The following is a 25,631-nucleotide window of genomic DNA, read 5'->3' as shown; positions in this document are numbered from 1 at the left end:
CAATCTTACCTGTGAGCTGGTCCTCTGGTCTTCCTGTGAACTAAAAGATAAGCTCAGGGATAAGGGATCACCTGGTGGCAGGAGGATAACCAATTTCCACCCCACACTTCAAATCAGGAGGACATCGTCCACTGCAACTGGAAAACACAGAGTTGGAAAGAAGAGAAGCTCTTTTCCAGAAAATTTCCCAGCACAGATTACTGCAATGTCCTCCTCCAACTTCCAGAAGAGCAATAGAGATCAGTTCTGATAACTGAAGTCCAAAAAATCTAAGTATTACCACCATGGTAAAGAATTTATTCATTTTAAAGTGAATTAAACTAATGGTCAAGGTTTGGGATTGTTTTTTTTTTCTTCTCTTTATATCCTGCAATCCTTAGTTTTATGTGTCAGTTTGGCTAGACTGTAGCACATAGTCATCCAATCCAATACAAATCTAGGTGATTCATCAGAGTGCTAAAAAGCTATAATCAGTTGATTTTTAATTAAAGGAGATTTTCCTCGATAATGTGAGTGGGCTTCATCCAGTAGGTTGAACGGGCTTAAGAGAACAAACTAAGGTTTCCTAGAGAAGAAATTCTGCCTCAAGACAGCAGCACCAACTCCTGACTGAAATTCCTGCCCTAAAAGTCTCAGACCAGCAACCGTCACAATCATGGAAACCAGTTCCTTGAAATGAGTCTCTCAGTGTGCACGTGTGTTTGTGTGTGTGTGAATACAGCCTATAGTAAAGGTAGATTACATATTTGGTTAAAAAATCATATTTTTAAAAAATATGTTTTTAGAAAATATATTTAAACCCTGTCCCAAAAGTTAATAAAATGAACTTTCAGGGAATGTTAGATGTTAAAGCTAGATATACCCCAAGAAGCCACTGGATCAAGTCTCGTTACTCTAGACAAGTGAAATTGTACAGCCCTTATTTCACCTCTGAGACCACTCCTTGTTCAGTCCTACAGCCACACAGCTAGTGATGTAGTTCTGAGGGACCAAAGTCTGAAATATGTCACTGCTGCACTACTGGAAAAATACAAATGGCACCATCTCTCTGTCAGTAACAAAATTCGTTAGACCTCACTTAGTCAAAGAGACTATTTTCCAGAAATGTTTCTGTTCAGCAGTGGAGAATTCTGTAAGACATTCTGGGCTCTAGTCATAAATAAACCTCTCTTGATTGTCAACCGTAATACAGGGTTAATATTATTGCAGCATTACCTTGAGGCCAAACTCAAATCAGCTCCCTTTCCAAATGTATTGTAACAGCAGCAAGCAAAATTCATGTGGCAATTTTCTTCACCCAGACAATAATTTTGCATCTCAATATTTCTTTCTTCCTATTTGGCAAATTCTTAGAGACTTAGTCTATTCAGGCTGCTATAACAAAACACTATAGGCTGGGTAGTTTATAAGCCAAATGAATTTATTTCTTATAGTTCTGAAGGCTTGGAAGTACAAGATCAAGATACTGGCAGACCCAGTGCCTGGTGAGACCCTGCTTCCCAGTTCATAGACGGCCATCTTCTCACTGTGTCCTCACATGGTGGAAGGGGAAGGGAGCTCTCTGGGGTCTCTTTTATGAGGGCACTAATCCCATCATGAGGGCTCCGCCTTCATGACCTGATCACCTCCCAAAGACCCATCATACTGGGGGTTAGGGTCTCAACATATGAATTTTAGAGGGGCACAGATATTTAGTGTATAGCGAGACCATCAAAAATTCAAACCTCTGAACACAAAATTAGAGCAATAAGGTGAGATGCACATTGATTTTGTCTATGCAGATAGCCACTTTAAAGAATTCCTTGCATTGCTTCCAAAGTGGGTCTCAGAAAGAGCCAACATCTTGCCTGCTGAGGAATGACCCCCAGGAGATGACCTCCAATCCCTTAACATTGCTGGATGCACAGTCACTCAGGATTTTGCTGAGTTTGTTCCACATAAATTATATGCAGCTCCTCAGAGGAGGCAGAGTCTCCAGAACTATCAAGAGAAAATGAATCTGCTTTCAGAGTGACAAAAATTCTTTTACCTAGAAAAACCCTCACTCCACTTAGGTAGTAACATCCTTAGTACTTCATTGCCATAGCAAACTTTGAGGATGCTTAGAAGCCAATTCTGTCTGGAAGCATGTTTTATCATCTCCTGATTCTGCGGTCATATTCTGAATTTTCCACATCCTTTGCCATTAAAGAAACATTACACCCTCTGTGTCTATTGGCTTCGTTCCAGCAAACATATTACCATTGAATGTGACAACCACACAGTTGATGCTATGGGGGACTGTTAGCAAAATATTTCTACAAAGCTGTAGTGGAGTGCTTTTGATGAAATTCTAACAGGCAGATGTTTTGATTCACTGCCTATGGTTTGTTTCACCTGTAAGTCAATCTTGTCAGTAGTTGGCATTTGCACCTTCAGACTCAAATCATTCATTTCTTCTGTTAGTGACTCTGAGGGGTTTTTTTTGTTTTTGTTTTTGTTTTTTGTTTTTTTGAAGTTTCTTAACTTTTTGCGGATATTATCTCTGCTTTTCTGCAGTGTTCAATCCAGTGGTTAGTGATGCATAAAGATATGCTGAGAAGGCAGAAAAGCAAATTGATTGTAAATGAGGCAGCAGAACAGGTAGAGTGAGTGCTATTCCATTCACAAAAACTCCAGTGAAGGAGAAGAGGACATACCAGCCAAAGGTATCCGTGACATCTTGTGCACAGCCCTGAAATATTGCAAAGCAGGTTTCATGTAGTGGAAAGAGCTCTAGATTTAATAATCATGAATTGTGACCAGGGGACCATTGACATACCTAAAGCTGATCTCAGTTTTCTCATCTATAAAATGGAAATGATACCAATTTGAGAGAGTTGAGTGGAAAAATAAACAAAGCTTTTGTATAATGTTGAGTTTATATATCATTTGACACTTTATTATTATTTATATTGCTAACAAAAGCACATTTACAATACCATGATCTGTGGTTTCATTCAGTGCAAAGCTGTAGGTGTGATATGGTTCCAGTCATCTAGAAACTTAGAATCAAGTTGATGAGATAAGACAAGTACACCAAAAATTAAAAAACAGATGAATTATTTAATGTAATTATAAAATTGCAGTAGACTAAATAAGATTAATTGCTAAGTAAGAATTTGAGGCAACAGGTACAGACCATTTAATTTACATATGAACTGATCCATAAGGCTTGCTCTTTAAATATTTACCTGCAAAATATCTCCAAAATAAAGTGTTTCATGTTCCCTTGTCACTATGGTTATTCTGAAGATATGCTACATGTATAAAAATATGAGGACACATCCAACATACAGCAGAAATATATATTTAAATTTCTAATACTATAAATGGTATTTCACAGTTTATTTCAAAAGACTAGAATTGTTTTCAATCAAGAGAAAATATATTTCAACATTGAGAAAGCTTTTCTAAATTACCAATCAGAAAAGAGACCCATGCTAATTTAAGATTAGTAATCAAGTGAAAGATATAATCAGTGCATGGCTAATTCTATGTCAAGATGTATTAGTCATCTTTCAAACTGAGCTTAAAAAAGGCAAGTTTATTTGATAGGTATGAAAATCATGTACCATATAATGTGCATGATGACTGATTTTATGTTGAATTTGGTAGGTATAATCAGCAAATTTTATTTCATATTTTTAATGATGAACACTTATGGAAGAATGTGTAGTCCAAACACATAAGTAATCTTTAAGCCTGATAATGAATCCACGAAATTGTGGTGATAAAGTATCTCAAAATTTGTGTTACCACCTGGCTTGAGCTGCTCATGATGGGTTATGGGTTTTGTGAATTTTTAGAAAGCGCTAAATCTATCAAACTATAATGAAATGAAAAAAGTAAAATTAATGTTTCCAACTAGTGTTTATTTAACAGCCAGTATAGTATGTGCAAGGCATTATTCTAGGTACCAGGGATATGACAGGAAAAAAATATTCTTTTTTCAGGGAGCATAGATTTGAATGAGGAGAGATGGATGAGAAAGAAATATGCATAATAAGTCAGGTGTGCTAAGGATTATTTCAAAAATAGAGAATAAATATGAGAAATGAAGATTGATGTGATGGAGTTGTTTTTTAGGGCACACGGCACTGGCATTTCTTACAAAGCAAAATTTGAGCAGAGACAAATAATTTGAGGAAGCAAGGCATTGAGATGTCTGGGAGAAAGCATGTTTTGAACAATTTCAAGGAAACAAGCAGAGGTGGATCTGTGTGAGCAGAGTGTGGGCTGGGAATAAAAGGATGGGGTTGGCGGTGGAAGAGGGAGAGGAAGAGTGGTTGTGTAGGGCTTTACGGCATTTAGCCTGGGTGAGAAGGGAAGCCACTGCAGTGTTTTTGAGAATGAAGTGTCCAAAGCTGACTCTTTTCCCTCGGCAGCAAGAGTGGGAGCTAGAATCCCATTGAAAGGTTATTGTAATAGTCAAGGCAGGAGACAAGGCCTGCTTGGATGAAGATTTAGCAGTGAAGGGGCTGAGATGGCATCAGAATCTCAATCTATTTTGGAGATTTTGACAGGTTCAGCTGGTGACTTGAACCTGGGGTATGATACAGTGTAGTAGACAATGGTGGATCCCACAAGCATCATTATCAATGTTGCCACAGAAAAAGGCCAGCAACGTTCTATATCAATATTCTGATTTCTCATCAGATTTTACATCTTAGTTCAAACTTACCCACACATCAATAGTCATTCCCTTGGAAAATATCTTTTTATTACAATATTTTAATGGGACATAACTTTTGAATTTCTTTTTGAGTTGATTCAAATGGGTGGATGTTCATGCATAGTTGGGGGCATAGAAAGATTAACTTCATGTACCTTAAAATAGAGTTCAAACAGAGCAGAGCTATTTTTATTTTATTAAAATAATCTATATAATATCAATTTTAATGTTTCTTGAAATCATATGGTCAGAAAGGGTAGCTTATCCGGTTGTTCATAAATGGGAGTCCATTTTCTTAATGTCACTGTTTTGTTTTCAGTCCTTTTGATTGTTAAGGTTTTTTGTTTTGTTTTGTTTTTTGGGTTTTTTTTTGGCCACGTCTGCACAGCTTGCAGAATCTTAATTCCCAGACCAGGGATCAAACCCAGCCCGTGGCAATGGAAGCATGGAGTCTGGACTGCTGGACCACCAGGGAATTCCCAAGTCTTGTGTTCTTTTAATTGATAAGTTGAATTGAACATTTTTTTTTTTTAATAAACAACAGAAATTTATTTCTCACAGTTCTGCAGGGTGAGAAGTCCAGGATCAAGGCACCTTTTTATATGTTGTTAGAATAAAAATCTTAAATAAACCCAAATTCAATCCAAAATCACCCCACCTGCTTTGGTTTCAGCAGTTATTCTCATGCTCTTGATAGCTCTTCTTTAACCAGCTTCCAGTATCAGGAAATTTGTAAGTACTGTTGTCAGGAGGATTCAATTTTAAGGAAATTTTTTTTTGCAGGGAAGGATGGCATGGAAGAAGAGACCAAAATAAATGTACAATGAGTAATAATTACAGAATATATATATATATACCTGTACTTAAAAAATTTCGTTTTGGAAAGAAAAGCCTATCAAAGCATATCATTTTAATTATACTTCTATTACCAAGGGACTATGAAAGTGTATATTAAATTAATGGAATGGATTGCCTTGTTTCCACAGTGGTTATTAGCAGGAAGAGCTCCCGGTTTTCTTATTATGTACATCACTAACTTTAATTGCATTAGGCTGAGCTGGGAGAGCTATTTTTAAGAAATATTTCATCCACAAAACAATTTCTGTTGGCTGTCTGCCTACTAAAACTCCAAGACTGAGGTTTCTCTCATAAATGTTAACTTATTATATCTGTCAGTCATGCTTTAGCACATACTACCTTATTAAAACTATCCAAAATGACTCTGGCCCTCAAGACCATCCACTGAAGTTCCCAGGAGGAACCTGGTAGAGCAGGTCAGGCAGGTTTCCTCTGTTGGCCCTCAGGGACAAGTGTGTGGACACAGTGCCTGAGTGACATACATGCCATGACCCACATCAGCAAATGGGGTGGCAATGACTTAGTTGGGGTTCCTGCAGATGGGGGACATCATTGCCCACTTAACCCAGAATATGAAGATTTTATACAATAAAAACTTAAAAGCACAGAGTAAAGTAGCTCTTAGCTATTTGTGCCTGGAAACTCACTAAGTTGTCTGAATTTGGCCTCCAATTATTGCTGCATTCTGTGATAGTAAGTACAAGACAGTTCATTAGTGTCCTAATATTTCTGGTCTGGTGCCAAGGTCTTGATCAGTACCTAGCAATTGTAAAATTGGAAGGTAATTTAAAAATTATGTACTCCAAGCCTTCCACATGATATATGAGTCTGCTAATGAACAATTGACACAGCTTTTGAGAAGCAAAACTTGGTGGAGCCTCTCAAAATGTAAGACATGCATAGCTTCAACCCAGCAAGTCATCAACTCTAAATATATCTATATACATGCTTATAATATGGGCAAGGATATGTGAAGCACTGCTTAAAAGAACAAAAAAACAGAAATAAACTGAATACTTCTTAATATGGAATATTTAAATAAACCAAGATGTTGTCATACCATGAAACAGCAGGGAGTTTAAAAGGATATATGGTACAGCTCATACGTATCATTACAAGTTATCCAATACATATTAATTGTAAAAAGCAATTCACAGTATACTAAACAGAGTATGGCCCTTTTATGTAAATAAACTATGCAATGCAATTTATAAATTATGTAATATAGAGGCCTACATAGACATACACAGTGTATGTGAAACATATCTATATTTCTATACATATTTTACACTTATGAAATAGATTTGTATATATATTCCATTATATTACACATAACATACAACTTTAAGGAAGGTTAAATAATAAATTTTTAACAAGGATGACAACTGAGTTTGAAGACAGGGTGATGATTATGGGTATTATACTTTTTATTCTATATTATTTTACATTCTTCATTGTATCCATAATAGCCATGTATTTATATATTACTTGTGTAACTAAAAAAATACATACAAACTGAAAAGAAACCAGAACCAATAGAAGTTATCTGCATGCTCCAAGTAACTCCACTAGTTTGTGGTAGAGCCAAAATAAGATAAAATATGAGATTTCTGGATAAAATCATTAGTGTAACAGACCTTAGCACTGTGAGGGACCCAAGGAGTTAATAACAATGGCAAACCCTTATTTAGTACTTACTGTATTCTAAGGCACTGCTTTAAATGCCTCATGCATGTAAATTTATGTAATCCTCAAATAACCCTAGTAGGTAGCTGTTATTATCCCCTTGGTAAAATGTTTGCAATACAGCCACTATAATCTCCTCTCTGTATACACACCTGCAGTAATTGCTCCCTGGCACTGACTCTGAGTTGACTTTCATCAATGGGACAATAGCCAATGACACCTAAGCAGATGCTTAAAAAGTGTAGCAGGTTAGGGCCTCCAGGTTCTCACTGCTGGGACCATTTCATAATCATGTGCTCCAGCCTAGACTAGCTTCCTGGAGGAAGAGAGAACACCTGGAGAGAGCTGGATACCTCCCTGCTGAGTCAGCATCCCAGCTGAGGCCTCAGCCACGTGAAAGAGGCCCTCCCAGACCTCAGCCTCATGTCTGCCAGTGGGCTTTACCCGAATTTCACAGATGAGGAAACTGAGATCAAATGAAAGACATGTATGGCATCCTTGGAGTGAGGCAAGAATCATCCAGCTGGAGATGATCTTGGGAACGCTGCATGGCTAATACTTCTGAGACAGGAATGACCTTTGTCAGCCTGATCCAGGAAATGGGAGAAAGCATACTGGGACATAGAGGTAAACCCTCCACCTCCCCATCTCTCTAGGGAAGGTCGTCTGGTGCTTTTTCTCAAGGACATATTCTCAGCACCATATCCTCCTTGGTCCCTCTCTCAAGTTCTGGGAGAATGTCAGTCCACCACCGTCTGAGAACAGGGAGGGTGGGTGCAGGATCTGAGCCAATCTCCCTTTGCATTAAGAAGTGGTATTTTTTGCTGGGTTTTCTGTGCTTAATCACACTGAGTTCCACTTTTAAACTAGGAAGTTGAGTCTCAAAAAGTTTGTTCCACGAAATATGTCACCAAAAAAAGAGTAGAAGAAAATCAACTCCAGATGAATGTAATTCCACAGCCTGTACTTTTTCAGTAAACATCTGAGCATTAGGGAATATTTATTTTTCTCAAAATTCAGTTTCTGACTTAATTTAACTTTATATCTAATTTATGATATGAAGTCCATATTCACTAATGCTTACCTTAATTAGGCTCCTTCTGTTTGTGTAAAAATAAAGATACAGGAAAGTAGGGAAGCATAGAGAAGTGTTGGCAGCTGTGCCATCAGGCCTCCTGGAGAGGGAAACACCATTATTTCAAAGATAAGAACTACAGGTCCACTGTTTCACAGCACATCCTCCTTTGTTTCTCTTTATATCTGTTTTTTTTTTACTTTTTCTTCCTATTTTCTCTTTGCTGTGGACTAAATATTTGTGTCCTTCCAAAATTCATATGTTTAAATCTAGCCCCCAAGGTGATGGTGTTGGGAGGTGCGGACTTTGGGAGGTGATTAGGTTGTGAGGGTGGAGCCCCCAGGAATGGGATTCAAACCCTTATAAAAGAGACCTCAGAGAGCTCTCTCACTCTTGTGCTACCATATGAGGACACAGCCAGAAGGAGCTTGTCTGCAACCCAAGAGGGAGTCCTCACCAGAACCCAACCATGCTGGCACCCCAAGCTCAGACTTCCAGCCTCCAGAACTGTAAGAAACCAATTTTTGATGTTTTGAAGTCACTCAGTCTATGACACATTGTTATAGAAGCCTGAACTAAGACATTTCAAATTAAAATACCCAGTAAAAGCTTATCACTAATGCGTCACTATCGTGTTGAGAGCTCATCAGCCATGTGACTTGTGAGAGGCAGTGTGTGACAGAGAGTATGGATGACGTGATACTAATCACCACCTCCTGGGAGTGGGGTTGGTGAGAAGGGTTTAAGAACAACTCCTTCAAATTTATGGAAGCCCACTGACTAGAGCCTGTGGTCAGAACTGGATGGTCTACATCCAACGAAGTCCCCTCAGCCTCCCTGTCTCTTCTCTTGACTCTTCTCTCCTCCCCCCATCTCCTGTCTCCTCTCACCTGGCTCTGAGAGCCTCTCATTGATCTGTGGCTTCCTCATAAATTGGCCTGCCTGTCCTTGCCATGAATGCAGGAGTTATAAATGCAGAAAGCTAGAGTTGAAAGCCTCTAAAAAATCATTTTCTTCTATATTATCGTTTCAGAGATAAGTAAACTGAAGTCTGAAGAAAGAGTTATTTGATATCCTTTTGGTGTCGGCGATGTCATTAGGCAGCCCCTCCAATGCTCAGCAGACTGTCCCTGAGCAACATCTAAGACAGACCCGGGATAAAGAAGGTCCAGATGAGCCTCAATACCTTCAGTGAGTAAAAGAAGCCAAAGGAGGTCCTTAAAACCAAATTCAAACCTTGGCATTGAATTATGCATGGTATTTGGAAGCCAGAGTGTCTCCCATGGAAAACTGTATTGAAAACAAGAGTGATAATGACAATAAAAATATGAATGCCTACCATGTACCAGGCACTGCACTTGAGGCTCAAATAATGAGCACAGAAATGAAAATAATAATGTATAATGAGACAGGGAGCTAGTGTGGTAATTGGCCTACTCACATCTGCATTGGAAGTGTAAAATCTTATCTATGGCTGATTTCTTGTGAGCCCACACACACCAGATAGAAGTGTGTGTCTGTGTTTGTGTTTGTGTCTCTGTGTCTGTCCATGTGTGTATGTGTTTGAAACTTAAGCCAATGTGATAATTTAAGCAGCCCTACAGGTGATGCTCGATCTTTGGACTCAGTCCCCTCTCTTCCCCTCCTGCCACCTTTTCTTCCTAAGCTGCCACCTGAGGGAATCACATGGCATGGAGTTTCAGCATTGGTCCTTGGCCTGCCCAGGTTTGTGGTCACCTGATGTGCAGCTAGAATATGCAGCTGATGTCCATGGCTATTGGAATTGTGAGCCCAGCCATGTTGTGTTGTGTGTGTCCCACCTACTCCACCTTACTGGTGCTCTCACTGGCACCATAAAGCTGTTTGAAGAGTCCCAGTTGTATTTTCCATCTGGCTCTCCCTCACAGGAAACCCCACCCCAGGCGTTGCCATGGTTGCATCCTGCCTTATCATGAGGACCTTGGTGTGGCCAGTGTCCCACTCCCCTGCCTTACAAGTCCCCACCTCCCGCAGGAGGTAACTTGGGCTTCTGAGTCCCAGTGACTCTACTTGAGAGCTAAGACCAAGGGTCTCTTTCTGAATATCCTCATGGCTCAGCCACCTTGCCATGATGACACTGTGCTGGGTCCTTCTGTCCCCCAAGCTTTCTCTCCTTGACCAAATGCAGGCCCCTCTGAATCCTTTTCTCTACTAGGCCTCCATCTTGGTCTATAAGGACTGCAACCTCAGCACAAATAATTTTGTCCCTGCCTCCCACCCAAACTAAGGGATCTGAACAGACTCAAGCATGTTTCTAGCAGCTCAAGACCATGTCTCCAGCATGAGTCCTGCAATCCCCTCACTCCTCTGAGTTGCTGCTCAGGAGATCTCAGGGCTGTAAAGAATTGGCTATTTTGTTGAGGCAGAAGCCCGACTTACATAGCTTAGTTAGCAAACCCAGGTGGATTTCATGGACCAACACTCCTTCCTGCTTTTTGTTAGTTTCCATTTCCCTGACCCTGCTCAGTCTTCACTCATCCACCCTCCTTCCTCCCTCAGTCTCCCTTTAAAACACCCAGTCACCTCTGCACAGACCAAAGATGAGCTCGGCTTACACTGGACTCTCTTATTGCAATAGACAATAAAATGTTTTCATTACCCTTAACTAGTGGCCAGTGTTGTGTATCTTTGACATGTTCTCCTCCTTACCCACTCTAGCCTAATAGCTAAGCTTTAAATGGAAGGTAACTTTACCGAAATGTTATCTCCATTACACATGTTTTAGGTCATTTAATTCTTACAAAAGCCTTCCACGTAAGGAATACTATCTTTGTTTTTCCAGATGAGGAGAGTGAGGTTGAGAGAGGATAAATCATAAAGTGACAAAGCAGTTCAACTGGTAAGACCAAGACCTGGATGCAAACTGTGTAACATTGTGCTTCCATGCTGTTTTCCATGTATTAGGTAGCTATTTAAAATCTTACTGGAAATTAACATTTACACATTGTTGTGAGCCACTGGCTCTAATTAGCAACTGAAAAGAAAGTTAAGAAGTCATCAAATCCAACCATTTTTATTCCCATTCCACCCAGATGATCCAAGAAAGCTATGGGCATTTCTAAGACATGTACTGCTTCAGATTTTGCTTCTGAATCTCCAAGACAGAGAAGCTAAATGTCTTCACCAATTTCTTATATGGAATGGCTTTAATTCTTTCACCAGGCTGGCCATTCTTCTGTGAATATAACTGACAGACATTATCTATGGAAAACCTAACTTCTGATCACCCAGCAGCCCCTACATACCTTTCTCCCCACACTATGCTTACAGTAATTCAACCTCATGCCATATCGATTTATTTGGAAACCACACTGCAGCGTTTAAACATATTTACTTTTATGTGATCATCTAAAACTCATAAAATTTTTTCACATGTCTGATGCTAGGCCAAATCTTCCCTCTTGTCCAGTGTTTCTGTAACAGGTTTTCTTCATTTAAAGTGTGGATCTTAATATATGGTCCAGTTTAACTGTAACTTAATTTGGTTTATCCATTGTTTTGGTCAACTAATAATTTTCTTGATCCTGATCTTTTGTATTTCCTCGGATCACAATTCAAAGATGACTGGTTAAAAAACATATAGGGTTTTGCTCAATTTAAGACACCAAGTGAAAATATTCCCAGCTTCTTTGGTTGCCAGTAGAGGGACAGCTCTTATGAGACTAATTTCCAATTTCTGCACAGTTAGGAGCATAGCATAGCTTTATCACTTCACACCCAGATAAAGATTGCTTTGTTCTCATAGTGTATACATTTTGCACTTAAATAATATTTTTCCAGAGATTGTGACAACAATTTGTGTTTTGTAATGAAAAATCTGTCAATGCTATGGATCAATGATATGCTATGTTAAGAAAATGTAATTAAGCAAATTCAATAAAAATTATAATAAATGTATAGCAAATTTCCCTACAAATGTGCATAAGTAATATTTATCACACACTTTACATTAAATTTATTCTTTAACTTGATAAGCCCAGCAGTGTCTGATAATTTGTGTATTGGTAGGTGGTATTATCTACCTCACTGTCAGAATGAAAAAATCAAGGATTATATTTATTTGCCAAATGTTTGATGTCACATAAGCTAATTAACTGTTATGTAAAAATTTCAATAGACATGGTGGTGTGATGAATTGGGAGATTGGGATTGACATATATACACTAATATGTATAAAATGGATAACTAATAAGAACCTGATGTATAAAATATTAATTAAATTAAATTTTAAAAAATAAATAAAAAATAAAAATTTCAGTGGGTGAACATCTATTTCATTATGCTAAACATTATCCATTTAGCTCTTCCCCCAAGTGAGGAAAATTGATGAAGTTTTAAACAAACAAACAAAAAGTAATTACCGTACATGTAATTAAGAAATAACTACTCCAATTAAAATTGAATTTTCAAAAAATATATATTGCTTAAAAGATATGCATTTAAATAAAAGGGGAGACAAATGTAAAAACTAAAGAAAGGAAAAAAGATAACCAAAAGAAAGCCAGTACATGTCCCGTAAATTAAGACAAAGTAGATTTTATGGCAAGAAAGATTACTAGAAAGTAAGGAGAACCTTCTAAAATAATAACAGAGTTAAATCAATAAGGACACAGTAGTACTAAATATGCACTTAATAACCCAGCTTCAAAATACATAAAGCAACTGTTAATAGAATTAAAAAGACATAAGAGGAAATGCATGGTCATAACTGGAGATTTTAACAAACTTCTCTAGCCATTAAATAATGAACTACTGCCATGTTCAGCAGCATAGATGATACACAGAAATATAATATTAAGTAAATGTAGGCAGACACAAATATGTACATATTGTATGATTCCTTTTACATAAAGTTCAAAAATATGCAAAACTAACTTATGTTGATAGAAGTCAGGACTGTGATTGTCTTTGGGATGGAGTGAGAAGTGACTTGGAAGCCCAAATAGGGAACTGTGGTTCCTCTTTATTTTATATTTCTCAATCTGGGTATTGTTCACTTCATGAAAATCCACCAAGCTTCAATCTTGTGCTGTGTGCACAGTCTGTACCTTTATTGATATTATCATTCCATAAATAAGGCAAATTATTTAGCTCTTCTACTCTAAACCCTCCAAAATATTCCCACAAACTTTGAATAAATTTGGATATGTAGTCATTGCCTACAGTTTCCCCCTAGAGCTGGTCCCTGGGAGCCCTCAGCCCATACAACTTAGCCCTTTCTCCCTGACCTGCTCATCTGTGGCCAACTTCCCATCTCATCCTCCTCACTCCCTTTGCTTCACCTTGAAAATGACAAAGCAACTCCCTCTTACAATTTTGGATTTTCTGTTTCTTCTTTCAACAAAACTCTTCTCCCAAAGACTTAATTAATTCCCCATTCAGATGGCCAGTGTTACCTTATCAGAAATGATCATCTAAAATAGAAGCCCCCTTCAATTTTTTATTTCCTTGCCCTAGTTTACTGTTTTTTTACAGAACTGATCACTATGTAGACCTACATGGTGTGTCTAATTGTTTATATCTCCTCCCCTAGAAGGTAACCTCCATGGGGGTAAAGTTGTCATATGTCTTTTTCACTGTTAATATTCTCAGAACTTGGAATACAAGAGATATCAGTGTTGAATAACTGAATGAATAAAGGATGTGAGTTAAATCCCATCTCTCACAGTTAGAAGTTGATGGTCAACATCTGTTTTAATATTAGGAGCATATTTAGATGTAAAGGCAACTACTAGAACTAAAATGAAATATGGTGAAAGTTTTTGAGGAGGTGCTGGGGTTGAGAGTGGTGGAGCAGAGAATTGTTTATCATTACAAGAAATTTTGTACTATTTACTATTAATCCAGATACATGCATCATGTTTTTAGTATTAAAACAGAAAAAAAGTTATAGGATATGAGGTCCTCTGTTTCTGGATTGCATTCTTTTGTAATAAACTGTACTCTCTCTTTACCAATCTGCAATCTATGGCTGAATGATTGTTTCTAGTAGATGCCACTGATACTGGTGTATGTATTTACAATACTGAGCCATTGTTAAGGCATACTAACCTTTAGTACTCCAAAGTAATTGTTAGAAACATGAGGCAAAGTCTCCTGACTGGCTATGGTGGAATGTGAGAAATCCCCTGGATGATTGCTTGGGTATAATAAATAACTCTTGCTTTCAAGGCAGGTTGAAGAGGAATGAAAAGTGAACCAAGTTTCTCTCAATCTCTAGACTTCAATCCTTCTATGTTCAGCTCAAACATCTAGGCAAGAATGCAGCATCACCATCAACATACAGGAAAGCAAAAAACAATTATCTAAATTCCATGCAAAGAGGGGAAGAGTGTATCATTTACTTTTTTCAGCAAAAGAGATTCCAAAATTTTTAGGTGTGCTGACTCCTCATCATAGCAGATGTTTTATTTAAATACTATTCTTAGTGTCAGTGAAAAATGGTCTACCACTACATACATTTAGTTAGATCTTATACTAAAGGTGTCACATATAAGCATTTAAAGGAAGCTCTAATTTTCTTTACCTCCCATGTATCTTCGATGATTGTTCTATAAGGTGTAACAAGGTGTAACAAGGGTTTGGAAATCATTAGGTCAGAGCTCAACAGGGAAGAAAACTAAATCAGTACAGATTATTTCAGACTTGTAGTTCCTTAAAGACATATGTGTTGGGATTTTTTTTCCCACTTTTCAGTACAACCCTAATTTTCTCCAAGCAAGAACAATCTAATTGTTCTATCAAGAAAATCTAACCGATTACAGCCATATGGTATGTCTTCTACGAATGAAAATCACAGAGCTGTCCTGTACTGAGGGGTTTTTTTGTGTGTGATCTCATAAGGAGAGGGAGGTGGGTGGGTTTCATGTCCTATCACACCCTCCTCATGAAGCAGCTACAGTCCCGCCGGCATCCTCCCCACCATCAACATGCAAAGCATGTCCCTACTTGGGGACCTTTGCACTTGTTTCTCATTCACTTCTCTCAGCTCTAAGCCATGGCTGGGTTCATCTTTTCATTCGGGTATCTGCTTAAGAATCAAATCTTCCTTGAAGAGGCTTCTCCTGACTGCACACTCAGCTGCTTTCCATTCCTCTGCCTCATTCTATTTTCTTCTTAACACTTAATTCTATTTGTGATTATTTTATTCCTGTACTTTCTTTTGTGTTTATTCTCCTCACTGGACTATGAGCCCCCAAAATGTAGTGGCATTTCTGTCTTTTTAATCACAGCAGCACCTAGTGCATGAATAGAAGAAAACAAAACCTTGCTGGGTGAGTAAATGAAGAGGTAGATTAAAAAGGAAGAAATATAACAGGTAGATGTTTCATTAGAACTGCATGCCCAATAACTAATTGTTGGAGGTGGAATGATATTCTGTATTTTTAACTATCATCTCAATTTGCAAAGTGCTTTCATACTGATTATCTCCTTTGATTCTATCAATGATCCTGAGTGAGGGCAGAAAAGGAAGTTGCCTAAGTGTTATGTGACTTGTCCTATCCTATCCAGCTGGGCCATGGTAGAGCCCAGAATCCACGGCCACTGCCCACCACCAGCATCCATTCAACTGCAGCTGCTTCTCAAAGGGGGATTTTGATCCTTTTCTGCGCAAACATTCTTTGTAAGCTCTGGAAGTTTGCTTCATTACAGCAATGTCAATATTTGCACAAAACAAAACCAGCTGACAAATCTATGAAAGCCTTGGTTTTAGAGGTGTTTTTTTAATCCCCTCTTTTCTCATTGTTGCTACATGCAGTGCTGTTTTGCCAAAAAAAAAAAAAAAGTTACAAGGAACTAGCACTTAACCTATATCAATTAAACATCTAGTTATATTTAAACATGAAGTCATTTGCACTTGAGTCAAATAATGTAGACATAAAATTTTTAAATGGATGCGTTATCATTTCTCAGCACTCTAGATATTCACATGTTCATTACTGACCAGTTTGGTCTATAAATCTGCAATATGAATGTGTTAAGTCTTATGGAGATTTAAAAAAAAAAAACCTCACCTAGCTCAATGTAACCAGAACGTCCCACTCCAGGAGGCAGCTTGGACAGTTGATGGATATGAATGATAAAATGAGAAGGATTCAGGAGTCAGATTTGTAGTGATTCTCTGGTGTGGCGTTTGGATTCCTAGAAAGATACTACATAAATAGAAAAGGGAATTGCTTTTAGGACCAACTAATATAAATTAGGAGATATTATTTATTTATTTGAAATACACACACACACACACACACACACACACACACACGCACACCATACTCAATTACAATGATTTTCATCTGACCACAGAAGGACCATGAGTGCCCCCTCCCCACAGTGACAGAGCACATTTTCCTAAATCCCTCTTTCCTTTCCAGAACGGTGAGACTGACAGCAAGTTACTTAACTCTGTCCAGCAGCAGCTGTGTAGGTTTTGCATAATTAATTATTTATACCAAGGCAGACACAGTAATTAACATCCAGATGAATATGATAGTCTGATCAGAAATACTTTGCATTTCAGCCATGCCTCAAGCAAGGAACTGTCAAAACTGGACTGTTTGACAGAGTGGGGCCTGCCAAACCCCCCTGACACACACACAGACATCTGCTCTATAACAAAAAGAACAGACTCTCAAAGCAGTGTGTACATATATTCACTGGTTTTCGTCGACGAGGAATAGTTGATTACCTGTTCACAAATCACGGTCAATTTTGTCTGGTTCCAAGATCATCACTCGGTATCTCACAGAAGGTGAATTTTAAGTGAGAAGTCTGTTTCTGTGAGTGCCAGCCCTGCAAATGCAGTCGGATATGAGACCCTGATCTGTTACTCTTCAGATCTGTGAATGGAAGTGTCATGAAATGACTCTCATCCTTCCTTGGCTAGAAAACCAATAGTGCCTGTGAATTATTCTTAACAACCACACAGTTACTTGACACCATATTACATTGCCACTTGTATGGAAAATAGAAATACATAATATATATATATAAAGTTACAGATTTCTCTAGAAACGGTGGAGAAATGTCACCAACGTGCATCTGTCTCGTGTCATGCTGTGCATATTAATGCGGAGTTTCCAATATGTTTCACATTGCTTCCTGGGCATAGTTGGATTCAGATGCTTGCTTGGCCATTATCAATTCAAAGCAGAGTGGCTATTTCCAAAAAATATAATTACTGCCCAGGGCTGGTGATTGTGACTATTATGATTACATGGATTAGATTATTTATAATCCAATTAATTATTTTTAAGTCAACCAGGAAATATGGATTAGGAATCAAAAGACCTAGATACTACTTTTGGTTCCATCTCTTAGGACTATTTTAACTTTGGGACAGTCTCTTGACCATTATGAACATCTATTTCTTCATCTGTAGAGTGGGAAGAGTTATCTTGTTTATTGGTAATGTTTATTAAAGCCTTTTGAAAAGTCCTGAGACTTTGGTTATAATATAAAATTATGAGAAAAATTCCAGACTGCTGTAAAGGCATATTTTGTTTTGAGGGACACTGACACATAAGTTACTTGTTTGTATCAGCTGACTCATTTTTAAGGTTGCTAGATTTATCAAATAAACATACAGAATGCCCAGTTAAATTTGAATTTTGGATAAACAATGAATAAAGAATTTTTCAGCATAAGTATGTCCCATGTCTTATTTGTGAAATATTTATATACAATTTATTTGTTGTTTATCTGAAATTCAAATTTAACTGTCCATCTGTATTTAACACATATTCATTCTGTATTCAACCCTCCTTTTTGGCTTGAATAAAATATCACCTGACAAGGCATGGGAGACACACACTTCCCCTCCCTGACCACAATGTGAAGTGTGTTATGTCTTTGTACAACCAGGTATTTAGAAATACTAAGTCTTTCCTTCCACTTGCTTTTTACAGCACACCTCAATCTACCTGTGCTGTTTCAGCTAGAATGCATGTGCTGGAAATTGCAATGGTATTAAAATGGATGTTTTATAATTTATCAAAAATAGATGCATCTATTCTTTTAATTATGCTAATTAAGAGTACTAATTAGTACGAATGCTTAATAGAGAAATTTTTCTGTGGGCTTCATTATATATGATGCCCCAGAGCACTCTTAATCTTGGAGATGGTAAAGACTCTCCTGGCTGGTCTCTCCTCTGAACTAAAGATCAATAAAAAACAGAAAAAAACCTAAACAATAATGCATTAGATGAGCCAAGATATCCAATTTTGTCAAGACTCTATTAGCAGCTAAAATATAAATTCTACCATGAGGCATCTCTCTCTAAAAAAGAAAAGGAGGGGCAAAACATTGTATTTAAAAGAATAGGCCTGAGGAGATTTATAAACTTGTGTCTAGAAGACAGAAGGAACAAAAGAATCATTCATCTGTATAGAAATTGGACATAATTCACAAACTTAATTAATGTTGTTACCAGATTAAAATGAAAAAGAGAGAGAGATGAAATATACATTGTGGGAATAAAAGAGGTTCCCAAAGAGATTTGAGGGATTTTGCCACTTGAAAAGAAGATGGTTCAGTTCATTCGGTGACCTTGTAAGCAGAATGATCTAAGTTATATTCCAGAGAACAAAGCGTAACTACAGCATGAGGAATAAGCACGATGTCACTGGTAACTATGTTTATTACACTTGGGACTGGGGAAGGATAATAGCATGGCTTCTCAGGAGGACTTTTAATAGAATTTATCCTTATCAGTCTGGAAGGATACACGGGCAAGTCTTGTGATTCTTAAGAATCAGTGTCCACCTGTCATGATCTTGGTAACATGTATTTGTAGAAACAAGTCAAGAAGCAAAATACTCTTACTTCTAATCCTAGCCCATATAAACTAGCACCCTCCTATATCATTCCATTTTGTGTATCTCCATTTCCTTCTTTTACAAAATGAGGCCAAGTGTGATTTTCTTGCTTCACTGCCCCTCTGTAGCCCCGAAATCCTCAGTCAGGCTACATAACTCCCACTAGTAACCACCGTCCTATTCCCAAGTCCAGATCACATTCTCAACCTCAGAGAAGCAAGGAGAGTAAGGATGCCTGACAGAGAACACTGGACCCTACCCAATACGAAGAAGACAATTTCTAACCATAAAAGGGGCAAAAAGAAAGTGGGCTACCTGAAGGAATGTTCAGTAGGATCCTCATGCAAGTTTTAGCTGACTATTTGCTAACAATATTATGGAGAAGTTTAGGCATTTGTTAGAGCAGCTGAACTAGATGAACCTTAAGTTCTCTTCCAAATCCAAGAGTCTGAGACCCCATCAAATCTCTTTGGTTGTTGCTTCTACCATCCAAACATGTTTTGCTTTGCTTTGTTTTTTTAATGTTCCCCTTAACCAAGACCTTGGCCTGTACCCTAACCCTAATGCTAACCCTAAACTTCAATTTACCAAAAATTGCTCTGTAATTTCAGACTCCTTACAATACAAGTTCAGTTGTGGAACTCTCTGATGGCAAGAACTGGCTCACCATTGAGAAGTTTCATGGATTTCCAGGGATCACCCAGTCCCCTTCTGCTGGAGTGGACAACTTAGACCTAGCACTTGATGATGTTCCTGAGCCTTGCACATCCCATGGTGGGGACAGAGGGTCGTGGGTGGGGGACTTTGGAATCACTGAGAGATGGCTTCTCACTTCTGCTCCATTACTTACTGGATACGTGGCCTAAAGATCATGTCTTTTCTCTGCAACAAAGAAATGCACAGTCACACTACTCAGAGGGTTCTTGTGAGCACCAACAGAGAGAAGTCTAACACTTTGAGGGCACTGGTTTGATATTGATGAATTCATTTTCTATTTTTCCATGTTTGGGTTGTGTCAAGATCACTAAAACCCAGGCAAGAAAACCAAAGAATAAATTGTTTGAATACATAAACTTCAGTCTTATGACCTTTCCATACTTCTGACCCTTTGTGTTGTCTTTTCATGTGAATACTGCCCTTTTAGTGTTAAGCTTCCATAGATTTGGTCCCAAATACAAATATATCCTTAAACTCTTTGGTGCCACTGCCTCTTCCAAGACTGAGCCCTGCAGTAGTATGTGCATCTAAGAACAAACAAAATCTGTCCTTCTACTGAGTTAGTCACTTTTGCCCCTGTGAGGTGCTCCTCACCCTTGCTTTAACATTTCCCCTCGTGAGTCCACTTTATTGTTGAAATCCTAAACTCAGGGTCGGTACCTTGTTTTTTTTAGTATTCTTATTGTTCTGGACTGGAACAATCCCATTTAGTCATTTGCAATCTGGTATAAAACAATGGATTGCAACCATTAAAAAGTAATGTTTAGGGCTTCCCTGGTGGTGCAGTGGTTGAGAGTCCGCCTGCTGATGCAGGGGACACAGGTTTATGTCCCAGTCCGGGAGGATCCCACGTGCCGCGGAGCGTCTGGGCCCGTGAGCCATGGCCACTAAGCCTGCACGTCCAGAGCCTGTGCTCCGCAGTGGGAGAGGCCACAGTGGTGAGAGGCCTGCATACCGCAAAAAAAAAAAAAAAAAGTAATGTTTATTATTGTTTTTTTAGCTGTTTTTCTTCACTGGTATGACATTCTCACAGGCTATTTTGAGAAACACTGACCAGGAGAATAGCCATCCATGAATCATGCTCAGTGTATAGAAATGAAAAAGATAATTGAGTGGAAATGAAAGAGTTATGAGTTTCTGAGTCACTCATCTGGTGTGTTCACAGAGCATTGCTTTCCTTATTAATTTAGGGATATAATCTACTAAGCGCACTTCTGAGACTAGAACCTGTGATTTGGGAAACATGTGACTAACACTCTCACATGCAAATAAACACATGTGCAGTGATCGGAAATGGTGTCTGGCAGTGCTGGGAACCAGGGTGTGGAGTGCCTTGAAGCATTAAGCATTCTTGGGCCATTCCTGTGGGAAACCATCTCTGTTTGCTGAGTCTTAGATTTGTTTAGTGCAGACTCATGGGTCAAAGATTCAGCTATGACCTTTCCTAAAGGAACATTTTTAGACTCCTAACTGAATTGTCTAGATAGTTTTTGCCATTCCCACCCCAAGTGACTGAAGAACAAATGATTCTTAGAAATTGTATTTTTTTGGTTTAGATAATTATACAACTAAGCACAAATTCAGAAGCAGACAAAATTCTCATTGGTATTTCATCTGAATACAACAGGAAGGTTAGTACATCCTAGCAGGTAAACATCCTAGCAGCTAAATCTCTATGCATATTTGTCCCCTTCTCAAATTTAGGATCTTAAGGGCCAAATTTCATATTTCCTAATTCTACACACCCATGGTGCATGGGGACAAAGTACACAGATATTTATCAACTTGTAGGTTTATGAGTTACAGACCTCACTCAGTGCACTTGGATGAAATATTAATTTCAAAAATTTTATCAAATATTCCTAATATATTTTAAATGGTGTACCGAACCACAAATTTATTTTAAATTTTATCTTCAAACCAAGATCATCAAAACCAGACAAAAATTTTGTGGAATTAACAAAGAAGCATGCAAGGAATTCAAAGGAGCTAAATGACAATAAACTTTTGGTCTACTAGAACATAATCTGAGTACAACATACATACAGTGCATGGACTACATTCATACATGTGTTAATGGCATACTCTGTGCAAGGCACAGTGCTGGGCACGGGGTATGTACAATATTCCCTCATTGTGGTCCCTCTTCTCTAGACTAATATTTTTCCAAATGATGTCTTTTTCCCCAGGAGGAAAAGGATGTACTCTTAGTGATCTAATAAATATTTAAGAAAATATACTTTTTAATTACATGCTTTTATTTCATAGCAATCTGAAAGATAATAAAAGCATGTTTTGGGTCATCTCAAAGACCATACTATAACTTAATGTCATCACGTGCTTGCAGTGGCTATATTCACTTTGTATTTATCATCACACTGGGGCCACTTTAAATAGCATTAATGATGTTTCCTTGCATTTACATCACACCTACTGGGAGTCAGGTACAGTTCTGATAACTTGAAATACATAAACTCATTTAATCTTCACAATAATCCCAGAAAATTCAGACTACTATCATCATATGTTAAAGTAGAAACTGAGGCCAAGAGCTAGAATGTGGCAAACTTTAGTCTGGCTGTGGAGCTCACACTCTGCTCCTCCTGAATAAGAGCTGAAGCTCATTAGGAAAGGAAAACATGTGGAGAATAAGACATCCCATGGCACATGTTGGTGTATTTTGGTATATGATGCCTGCTGTTACGTAGACATCAAAGGTGGCTACCATTCAAACATCTATGAATATAACACACATTAATTGGTTAAAAGAAACTTTGTTCTAATAGTTTCAGAACAATAATTTGATAAAATTAAACATCTATTTATGTTTGTTTTAAATCTTAACAAATAAAGAATAAAGACAATGGCTTTAACCCGGCAAAGTGAATCTACAAAAGTCTACAGTAAATGTCATCATTCATACCAAAATATTAAAAGGATTTACTTGAAAAGCAGGAATAAGGCAAGAATGTTTATTACCATGCTGCTTTTCAACACTGTACTGGTGGTTCTCACCAGTGCAATAGGACAAGAAAATAATAAAATCAAAATATTAGAATATTATTGATAAAGAAAATGTCAAAAGATATCACATACAAATTATTAAATTACATTAAAAAATAGTACATTGGAAGGTGTGAATTCAATAATATATCAAGTTTCTATCAGGGAAAATAAGCTGCCCTAGGTTTAATTCAGGGAATCTGAGGCTATATTAGTTTCCTGGGCTGCCATAACAATTTACAAGGTGGTTTAAAGCAATTGAAATGTATTCTCTTGCAGTTCTGGAGGCTCTAAGTCCAAAATCAAATTGTCAGCTGGGCCATGTTTTCCCTAAAGGCTCTGTGAAGAACCTCTCCTTGCATCTTTTAGCTTCTGGTGGTTGTTGGCAGTCCTCAGCATTCTTTGGCTTAGAGGCATCACTCCAATCTCTGCCTCTGTCTTCACATGAACTTATGCCTTGTGTGTCTCTGACTGACTCTGTTTCTTCTACTCTTATAGACTCCAGTCATTTTGATTTTAGGCTCACCCCATTCCAATATAACCTCATCTTATTTAACTATACTTGTGAAGACCATGTTTCCAAATAAAGTCTTATTCACAGATATCAGGGGTTAGGATATCAGCACATATTTTTTCAGGACATGGTTTAATGGACAACAGAAGCTCATGAAAACATTGAAAGGGATGGGTAATAAAGATCAAGGAAGCCGTTTCTAGTTTATAGAAACCAGAAATTGATGTTGATGACCTTAGCCACATGAAGTACCAGTGAATTTCTGATGGATGTCCAGATGCTCGCATCTGCTGACAAAGTTTACATGTTTGTCTGTGACTTCCATGGGAGCAAGTGAGGCATTTAATTTTCTTACACCCAGATGGCTCACTTTTATGCATGGAATCTAAACCAGCAACCTTCTGGCAAGGCTTTCTGGGAAATATGGTTTCTAGGTGAGAAATGGAATATTGCCTGTCATATCAGTAAATAAAGGATGTCCCAGTCATCAGCGATTGCAGCCATGACAGCTGGTGAGCTGGTGAGCCCTGAGGGAACTTAGGAAGGAAAAGAATACCTGCCATCTAGCAGCCATCAGACTGCAGCCACTCCCTAAGGTGAGCCCTGAGGAAACTCAGGATGTGAAAACACAGGATACTGGCCCCAGATAGCTGAGGTGAATATCAAAGGAATGATTTCTGTGAGCCCAGACACTTGGCGTCTTCCCATACACAGAAAAGTGCTAAATTCCTTAAATTGAGATACCTAGTTTTCTTTTATTAAAGGTAATCTTTTGTTCCTACTACCTGCACTTTCTTGCAAAACTCCTATATATCCTAGCTCCCCCTTCACCTCCTGGGAGCAGTTTTCTCAGGGTTACTTGAGATGCTGCCTCCTGGGTTTGAAGTCCTAAAAGTTTCTGCCGAATAAAGTACAACTTTTAACTTTTAGGTTGTGAATATATATTTTTAGTTGATATGGGTTCCCAGTCTCTGTAGTAACAGAATGTTGGGACTGATGATGAGTATCAGTGGACAGTATTAAATATAATTTTCAAAACTTGAATTTCTATTTACCAGGAGCAAACAGAAAGATCAACTTAAAATTTTAAAATAACATTTATAATAACAATATATATAAAAGCTAAAAATATTTTTTTGAAAATATATGTAATATACTTATGGAGAAAACATAAAAGTTTATTGAAATTAAATAAATTCTTAAATTTAAAGAAGATAATTACAGTGCTTAGAAGACATGATTCTTATTAATGTTTATGGAAGCAACGTTTCTAATAGAAACAAAAATAGAACACAAACTAAATATCTAATAAGAAGAGAATTAATAAATAAATTATGGTATATTTACAAATTTTAGTATTATACAATGGCAGAAATAATGAAACACAGTCACATGTAACAAAAATATTCAATCTTAGAAACCAACGTTGAGTTAAAAATATAAGTTGTGGGCTTCAAGATGGCGGAAGCATAAGATGCAGAGATCACCTTCCTCACCACAGATAAATCAGAAATACATCTACAAGTGGAAGTCCTACAGAACACCTACTGAACGCTGGCAGAAGACCTCAGAAACTCCCAAAAGGCAAGAAACTCCCCACGTACCTGGGTAGGGCAAAAGAAAAAAGAATAAACAGAGACAAAAGAATAGGGACCGGACCTGCACCAGTGGGAGGGAGCTGTGAAGGAGGAAAGGTTTCCAAACACTAGAAGGCCCTTCGTGGGCAGAGACTGCGGGTGACAGAGGGGGAAGCTTCAGACCCGCTGAGGAAAGTACAGCAACAGGGGTGCGGAGGGCAAAGCGGAGAGATTCCCGCACAGAAGATCCGTTGCGACCATACTCACCAGCCCGAGAGGCTTGTCTGCTCACCCGACAGGGCGGGCGGGGCTGGGAGCTGAGGATCGGGCTTCGGTCGGAGCGCAGGGAGAGGACTGGGGTTGGCGGTGTGAACACAGCCTGCAGGGGGTTAGTGAACCATGGCTAGCCGGGAGGGAGTCCGGGGAAAAGTCTGGACCTGCCGAAGAGGCAAGAGACTTTTTCTTCATTCTTTGTTTCCTGGTGCACGAGGAGAGGGGATTAAGAGCACTGCTTAAAGGAGCTCCAGAGATGGGCGTGAGCCACGGCTAAAAGTGCAGACACAGAGACAGGCATGAGACGCTAAGGCTGCTGCTGCCGCCACCAAGAAGTCTGTGTGCGAGCACAGGACACTATCCACACCCCCCTTCCAGG

This window comes from Lipotes vexillifer, unplaced genomic scaffold (genome assembly GCF_000442215.2).
Source record: "Lipotes vexillifer unplaced genomic scaffold, Lipotes_vexillifer_v1.1 scaffold356, whole genome shotgun sequence".
NCBI lineage: Eukaryota > Metazoa > Chordata > Mammalia > Artiodactyla > Lipotidae > Lipotes > Lipotes vexillifer.
This window is presented reverse-complemented; position numbering follows the sequence as displayed.